Raw genomic sequence first — 8,644 nt, forward strand, 5'->3', positions numbered from 1 at the left:
TGGAAAATTGGCAATTTTTTATAAATGAGGGGATTTTGATGAAATTTTGCAGCCACGAAAAATAAATTGGCGGAATGTGGAATGAAAAGCCGCAAACAACCACGAGGCACCGATTTAATAACAATTTCGATTGAAGTCTAAATGGGATCCCGCTGAGATGCCCTACATCCTTTTAACGTTCTAATTGATTGAGGCCGAACGAGTGACAGTAACGACAGTTTTGCGCTATTACGAGTGATTACTCTTTTAAATGGGAAACATTCCAAAAAGTCAAACACCTAAGGTCCAATTTATGAAAGTATAAGAGAAAAAATCGTTATGAACTGAGATCCATTTCCTGGACTTGTGGCCTTGCCTGTCCCAATTACAACTGCCTTAATGATATTACATAATATTTTCAGTTAGTGAATTAACTTCATTTAAATTGCTTGCTTAAAATTTGAGGCTGTGACACTATTTATAACTCATTTCTCAAGACCATTTAAGGAAATCACGATATCAAGAGTACGGAGAGGTAGGGCATGATATACAAAGTGTTCAGTGATGAGAGCATGTCACAAACCGAAGTTTTTAAGTGACACAAGCACTTAAAAGATGGCCGAGGGAGTGTGGAGGGCGATCCCCCCGCACTGAAAGGCCGTCGACGTCAAGAACCGACTACAACGTGTAATTTAGGCGTGAAGTGCTGAATTCAGACCGTCGGTTAAGTGTACGCATGGTCGCAGATCGTATATTGGCATTAATAAGATGATAGCGCACACCATTATAACCGAAAATTTAGAGACGCGAAAGGTCTGCGCTAAACTCGTCCCGAAGGTCTTGACGGACGACCAAGAACAGAGTCGAGTGTCTGCTTGCAAAGACCTTCTGCAACGGTATCGCGACGATTCCCCAAGCCCCGTACAGTCCCGACTTGGCACCAGCAGACTATATTCAAAAGTGAAATCTTCCTTTTGAGGACACCAACATGGGACCCTTAGAGCCGTCAAAGAAGTTTGTGCGTGTACCCTTACCCTTTATGGAATAATGTCACTTAACGCTTTTCCTCAATCACATTCAAATCGAAACTCAAAATCCGTTTCCACAAACATAGGTTTGATGTCGCTGTATACCTTATTATGTTTCATTCGTGCTTATGTCTGGTATATTAGTTGCAAATATATCGATAATTGTTACGCGTCGTACCTCGGCGATCTAAACAACTTGCTCTAGTGACAAAATGGCGAATATATTCAGAAAGTTTCGACACGAATCGCGAGTTCACGCCAACTTTACCACGAAATACTTATTGAAATAACTCGTCATCGTGCTTTGACAGAGCATGAATTTTTGTAGAGTCTGTAGATTAAACTTATTAATATGCTTCACCAGGTCGTCTATAGAATGAATATATTTACAAGCTTCTGCGATTATTACTCTTAGCATTGCACCAACCGCGTTCTTTATCGTCGCATTAATTGTGATAGATGACGGAGTCCTCCGGAAAAGCCTCTGCAACTGCTAAATCTCCTGGGAGCAAACTTTCAGATGCATGGTGATGCCTGAGTTTGTACTTTCAAAGATATGCCTTTTCGAATATGTTATACTTTATGAACATCAACCACAGTCATCAACCAGAAGGTTGATTCGATAGGCGAAGATAGAGCTCACCTCTTATTAATATCTAATACACCGCGTACGAAAGTCAGACATGAATCTGTATGCATAGAACTGATTAACTTTTTCATAGTCTTCCAGCGAGTATGCTGCATGGCAGCACGAGTATGCTTTTTCAGCCTAGCTTCGTCTCCTTGCATTCAAACTGGTTGTATTTGAGCGAATGAAATTTCAGGACGCTTGTGTATGGAAAAATGGTTGGGAAAAGGAAGGACCTTATCGTGAAATTCGCTTTATTGCGTTGAGTGTTCCAAATTCCGGCACAGTCCAAAATGCATTTACAATACTTAACAATACCATAAATTGGGTTCGCATTATCGGATGCTTATAGCCTAATAATTGCCTTAACCCGGATTGGATTTGTCTTTCCATTCGGATTTTCATTTCGGATTTTGCGTTCATTGTCTTCCTTTTTTGTCCATTGCAGCTATAATGTTTTATTTTTACGAGGTTCAACATAAAATCAACAAATGCAACTCATTTAAATAAAAACTTAATTATTCGCCGGAAATATAATCGCCCGAAAAACTAGGAGATAAAATTGTACTCTAGAAAACTAACTAATAGTAATTCCGAAACCAAACCGCTAACTGCATTTATAGTTTCAATCAAAGCATTCGATGGATACAATTAATCGCAGATACTCTATTTAGGTCTCACGCGAGCGAGAGAAAAAAGTTCTTCCTCGCAAAGTTGCGATTGAGTTGCTCCCAGCAAACAAAATCCTGCAACAGAGTTTTCGTATGTTTCTCAGACATGTTTGTGTGGGAATGTCAACATATCATTCTTTAATCTCTACTCTTGGGAATTACACCGAAAGAGTTTTCGTATGAGACGTAACATATACAATCCCTTGGCGTGTAGCCAATCCCATGTCCCTGCTGACATTTCTGGTCAGGTCTCTCGGAGTTCCGCACGATTTTCTCGAGATCGTGTTTTTGGCGGTGTTTTTCCGATATACTGTGAAGCGGATGTGTGGGCAAAATTCTCGCGAACGAGCTCCATTAATATTTTCTGAGTTACATCAAATAGAAAGCTGCATTGGCAAAGATTTACTCGCGATTTGGATTTTTCATGCAAACAAATAAAAAAATTAAACAGCTTACAAATATATTTATTTAATTTATAGGGAATGGCAACTAATAATTTGAAATGACAAGAAGCTTAGTGATTCACCTAATTTTCAAAAAATGCATAAAATAAAAAATTAGTATGTGTTTGGAAATCAAATATTTGGCGTGAGGAGTTATATCGCAAAAGTGTATGATGTGTTGATGGTGCGTGATTTTGTACGGTATATGAAATTGAAGAGTGCGTGATTATGGACGGAGTGTGGCGATGTACGGAGCGTTGTAGGTATGGTGTTAACCTAGCCCTTGTGTAATGGTAAAGGTGCGGTTGGTAATTTGAAAGTGTCATTATACATATATAAGAGCATTTTGTATCATATCTGTTCTTCTTGTGTATGTATGTATGTGCATTGTAAGAGTGATCTTTGGCCAGACTTGACCGTTGCCACCAAGACAATTGCCTAATTGCAACGATATAAATTCTTAAAATAACAATAAAATATGGTAGTCATTACCCGTAAATATCAACCTAAGCAATTAATTAAATCCAAGTTTCGTTTTCGTCTTGAGCTGACCACGCATCAACAATCAAATAGTAAACATCCTCGGCTTTAGATCGCTAGTAATATTTACTTTATGAACTGAACTATATTTGAAATTTCCCTTTTTTCACTTGCACTGAACATTTTTCAACTTCTGTTTGTCAACAAATTAAAGGAGTTCGTCCATTTCTCAGCTACTCGTCGTGCAGATTTGGTTTGTTTGCAGTGTAACAAATTTGAACGACCCGAAACAAAATTGAATTTAAAAAAATTGTCATGTTCAACTCGCGGATTTAAATTTCTCCACTCCATAGTATACATAGGTTTCGTCCGGGAAAAGCAAGGCTCTCTCGCACCGTGTTTGGGGTATTGACAACAATTATTGGCAGTAATGGAAAAGAAATGGACAATCTTGGGAGAGAGTTTCGTGGCAGCTCCGACCGCGGCACCACAATGCACCAAAACTATTGGGATTGCGAGGCTCTTGGTCCGTCTTCTCGCGACAGCGTCCCGTTTCACATCCCTCGGGAGATTTATTTCCCGAAATACCCGCCCCGCGACCGGTTGTAGTGTCGCAACCCGAGGGAGGCGACCTCTCGCGGCAAGTGCTGCGGGGGGAGGGGAGAGCTGGGGAGGATCGAATGCTGGATCGAGGCATGCGGGGCCGTCCTTCCTGCATTCAGTAGATGGGAGCACGGCGTACTCGGAGGGCCCTGCTGCGGGAAAGGGGAACCCAGGAAAGTACCACGGGCTGGTCACCCATGAGCAATACACTGTGTCAGCGGAACAACGAACACTCTTGTACCGCAGGGGCAGACTGCTCTTACCCAGTTAAGATTTTATGTTTGAGTTAAAGGTGGACTACTATATGTGTCAAGCCACTGAGATGTCGGATTGGTTGCATAATTGTTATTCGCTATGGAAACATGTAATTGCGATTCCAACTCTAAACGTCTCCACGCAATGTCACTGTTGGTCTCGGTGAGTGACTGGCCGTACTTGATTTTCTTTTCGTGGATTCACGAATGCAGTTGAGCACATTGCGAACCGTAGGTGGCTGACCCTGGAGTCAAAGGGGCAGGCGCTGCAGGCGTAACTATTGAAACCAAGGTCTTGAATGGACACGGAAAAATTGCATTTTTTATGATTTGTAATTTATCAGTCAGGATTTTGATGGCCTCGGTAAAGCTATTATACTTTTCTCTATGAGGAAAGAAGTACGGGCCACAGATATGAGGACTGATTAACATCACTGGCATGCACTTTTCCTCATACTAACTCACTTTTCAGTTGCACTTTCAACCTTTAATCAATCGTCCAAAATGTCTTATATTTTCATCTCTTGAACACACTTACTTAACATTCTTCTACTATATATATATATATATATATATATATATATATATATATATATATATATGTATGTATGTATCAGTCCTTAACCTCCCGTTGCTTAACAATATTATTATTACTAGTATTCTACCATTTAAAGCAGGTTTTGGATGGGCAAAGACTGAAAACGGTATGAGGATAGATTTTTATGACTCTCCTGACAAAACAAAACATAGCACAGTGAGTCCCTCTTCATCTCTGTATACTTCCTTCATTCCGTCCAGCAACCCTATCCCATTCCTTCTCTTTTCTCGTTTGCACAACATTCTCCCCTCTATCACATTCTTCAAGAACCCGTCGCCAATAAAAACGCCCTGAATCCATCTTTTCTGTCTCCTTATAATTGATCCCTACAATCCCCTGACCTCTCCCTTCCTCATTTTTTTTCCTTTCAGTCCACTTCACCTTCTCCATCCTTCTCAACACCCACGTGTCAAAATCCTCCAATCTACGCATATCATCCAGCTTCAATGGCCATGTTTCCTTGCCCTATACAACTACGCTCCATATCAAAGTTTTAGCGAGCCTTTTGTTAAAATCCTTACCCAACGTCCCTATCAACAATTCCTTCCATCCGAAAGCTTCTTAGCCTAACGCAATTCTCCGTTTTATGTCCCTACTGCTTTGATTATTTCGGTCCAGAACACTTCCGAGATACGTAAACTGTTCCACCTGTTCCAGTATATAAACTCCTACTTTAATATTTAACCTAAGATTTCTCTTTCACGAAAACCGCATGACCTTTGTTTTGAACACATTGATTGTCATTCCATACATTTTGCACAGCTTTTCTATTGCACAATGAGCAGATGGGAGGATCATCAACAAGATGATGGAGAGTTGGGCATGATTACTTAGGGGATGTTCAGGTTGGGTTTACAAAGGGGAGAGGTACACTTGATGCCATTGCAGTAATGAGATCACTAATCAAGAGGAATAGAATAGAGTACAATCAGGACGTATTTGTCCGTTTCGTAAATTTTGAGAAAGCGTATAGTAGAGTGAATTGGGTGGAATTTTAATGAGTATATTGCAGAAAATAGAAGTAGATTGCTGGAATAGGATACTTATCCGCAACCCGTACTGGTCTATCTGACTGCTACCGGTTGCGAGTGGGGGACGGAGAGTCCGGATGGGCAGTATTAGGAAGAGGAGTAAGACGGGCTCCAATATCACCCGTGATTTTCAACGTATGTATATGTAGGGGAAATAATTAAAGAGGCTTATTAACAACTGGAGAAAGGAAATGAAGTCGGTGGTATATCAGTTCGGTTAGGGGTTGATTAAGCTTTATTTTGCCAGTCAGCCAAAGAGAAGCAAGCATTTGCTGAGTGCATTAGAAAATCAGTGCGATAGGTATGGGATGCTAATCAATGTAAACGAAACAAAAGTTAAGAGATTTTCGATGTAGAGGAAAGCTAGGTTAAACGTTAAAATAGGTGGACAAATGAAGCTCTTTACCCGACTAGACATTGTTTTAAACCAAGACGGTTTAAGTAGTAGGGACATAAGAATAAGAATTGTGTTTCTGGCCAAACTGAGGGGAGTGGAGGAGGTAGCAGGAGGGGCGAACCACTTTGTCCATGTCAACGGTCGCGGCGCTCCGATCGCATACGTTGGAGGTCACACTCTCGCTCTCTATCGTGCCCCTGAAAACTTCCCCCAATGTCACGGCATTGAAATATGCGAGGTACGAGTGGCGCCCTTCCTTTTCCAAGTGAGGCACCGCTAGGATGACCTTTGATAACTCCACATTTCCCTGAACTTAACCATGTCAACAGCTCTCTAATGCATTTGAAAAATGAAAAATACCTTTACGCATTTCTTAATAGTTTGTCGAACTTGCTCGTTTGAATAAATATTTTATCTGGAAATACAGAGTGCATTCTTAGAGTCATGGATAGCTCCCACAAAGTTACGCCGAAAGCTACATCGATTTCAAAAAACTAAATAAATATAGCTCTACATCAGATTATAGTAAGAAAATGCGTATTCCTAGAGAAACGACAAGTATTGCTTGCATCAATATGATATCAAAAATGTTTTTTAGAGCCAGCTCATTCAAACAATTACGCTAATTTTATTTTTATAATAAATAGGTATCGATTGGTGTCGTAAACCCCACAATCCCGAAAACTCTTTAAGCTGATGGTTGAGAAACTATTAAAAGAGTGAAATGTAAAACTTGTTTTGGCTTTAAGAGCTCTAAAGGTTTATTTCGAGTCCTTTGGATTTTAATTTTTCACTATTTCCTTTTACGGCACTGAAAGAATGAGCAGGCTCTCTCTCACTGGGCGCGATCAAGACGGACATCGGATCGCCTGGAATTCCGAGGACTTGCTTATCTGCAGCAGCGGACGCCAGTGGGGGTGAGTCACCACCACCGCACCAAGAGGGCATTGGGAGGGGGACCTTAGAGGGGACTGGTGGGAGCGATTCCCACCACGGAAACCCAGGGAAACCTGATGCTCGCACCTTAACCATAAGCCGTCCCGTAGGAAATTGTAACCGCTTTCTTTTTTTCACGAGGGAAGGGTAGCAATGCCAACGGTTTGACTGTGGACCATTTCACACATAGGTCTTAAGAGTGAGGGCTTCTCGCTCGTTGTCGCTTGCGTCTCACTTTTATTTTACCCTCATGAATCTATTAAATCAAATAGCTATCGGACCAGACAGCGCACTTCTTAAGGTCTTCTTTCCAGCATAGTGGCGCAGTGATTTGGACCTTTCACTGCCTCCTAACGTTCACAAAAGAAGACCTTTACATATGGAACACGCAATTCAGGCCTCCCTGGGATATTTCTGCATCTCCCCCGCGGTCAGTCACTCCCGAGGGAGGCGTCCACACGCTTCATTAGAGCGCGCGGGGGATAACGTTTCACCCCTGCCCGCCTCTTTCCGCGCCTTGAAACCGATAAACATACAAGAGCTAGCCGGCCCTGTCAAACATTCCCCGGCCGTAACACAGTCTCAAGCTTTCTGGACCCGGAGCCCTTTTCTGCAACTCATCATACACACACAGACACACGCACACGCAAACGCACACGCACACGCGCACGCACACGCGCACGCACACGCGCACACACGCCCGCACACACACGCGCACGCACGCACAATTTCAAAGACCGCATCCTGGGGTATGATACCAATGAAGGCCCTAAGCAGTATCATGTAACCGGAGGAGTTCCTCAAGGCTCGGTGCTTGGACCGCTACTTTGGAACATCATGTATGATAGGCTACCGAGAATTAAAAGCCCCAGAGCATTGACCAAAGTGGCGTTTGCTGACGACGTCGCAATGGTCATCGTGACAAAGCATCTGGATGAGGTCGCCCACCTCTTCAGTGTTTCCTTTGAGATGTGTAGAGAATGGATGGAGCAAATGGGATTAGAGCTGGCCGAACACTAAACAGAAGCGGTACTAGTCACCAGCAGGAAGACCCTGGAGACCATAACTCTGAGAGTGGGAGAACATCGAATTGCCACCCAGTCATCTTTACGATACCTCGGCGTGCAGATTGACTCGCGTCTGAATTTCAAAACCCAGGTAGAGAGCGCGAGAACAAAGGCAGCTGCAGTTGGCAAGGCCCTATCACGGCCTATGCCCAACGTCGGAGGAACAAAGCAGAAGAGGAGAGCACTCCTCACGTCAGTCACCACATCCATCATCACGTATGGCATTGCCATTTGGGCCGACGCACTCGCAACCCAGAGCGCGCGTAGGAAAGTGACGTCCGTGTATCGGCTAGGTGCCCCACGAGTAGCGAGTGGATTCTGCACGGTGTCCAAGGAAGCAATAGAAGTCATCTCAGGACTTCTGCCAATCGAGATACTGGCGGAAGAACGGAAGGAGATCTTCAAACAAAGGAAAGCTCTAAAAGACCTGAAAGACAAGAAAAAAGAAGAGGACCTGAAAACCGAAGAACGTAAAAGGGGGTTTATAACGGTGGCAGGAAAGTTGGGATGAGTCAACTAAGAGCAGATG

This window comes from Hetaerina americana, unplaced genomic scaffold, assembly GCF_022747635.1.
Source record: "Hetaerina americana unplaced genomic scaffold, ioHetAmer1.1.p SCAF_1, whole genome shotgun sequence".
Classification (NCBI taxonomy): Eukaryota; Metazoa; Arthropoda; class Insecta; order Odonata; family Calopterygidae; genus Hetaerina; species Hetaerina americana.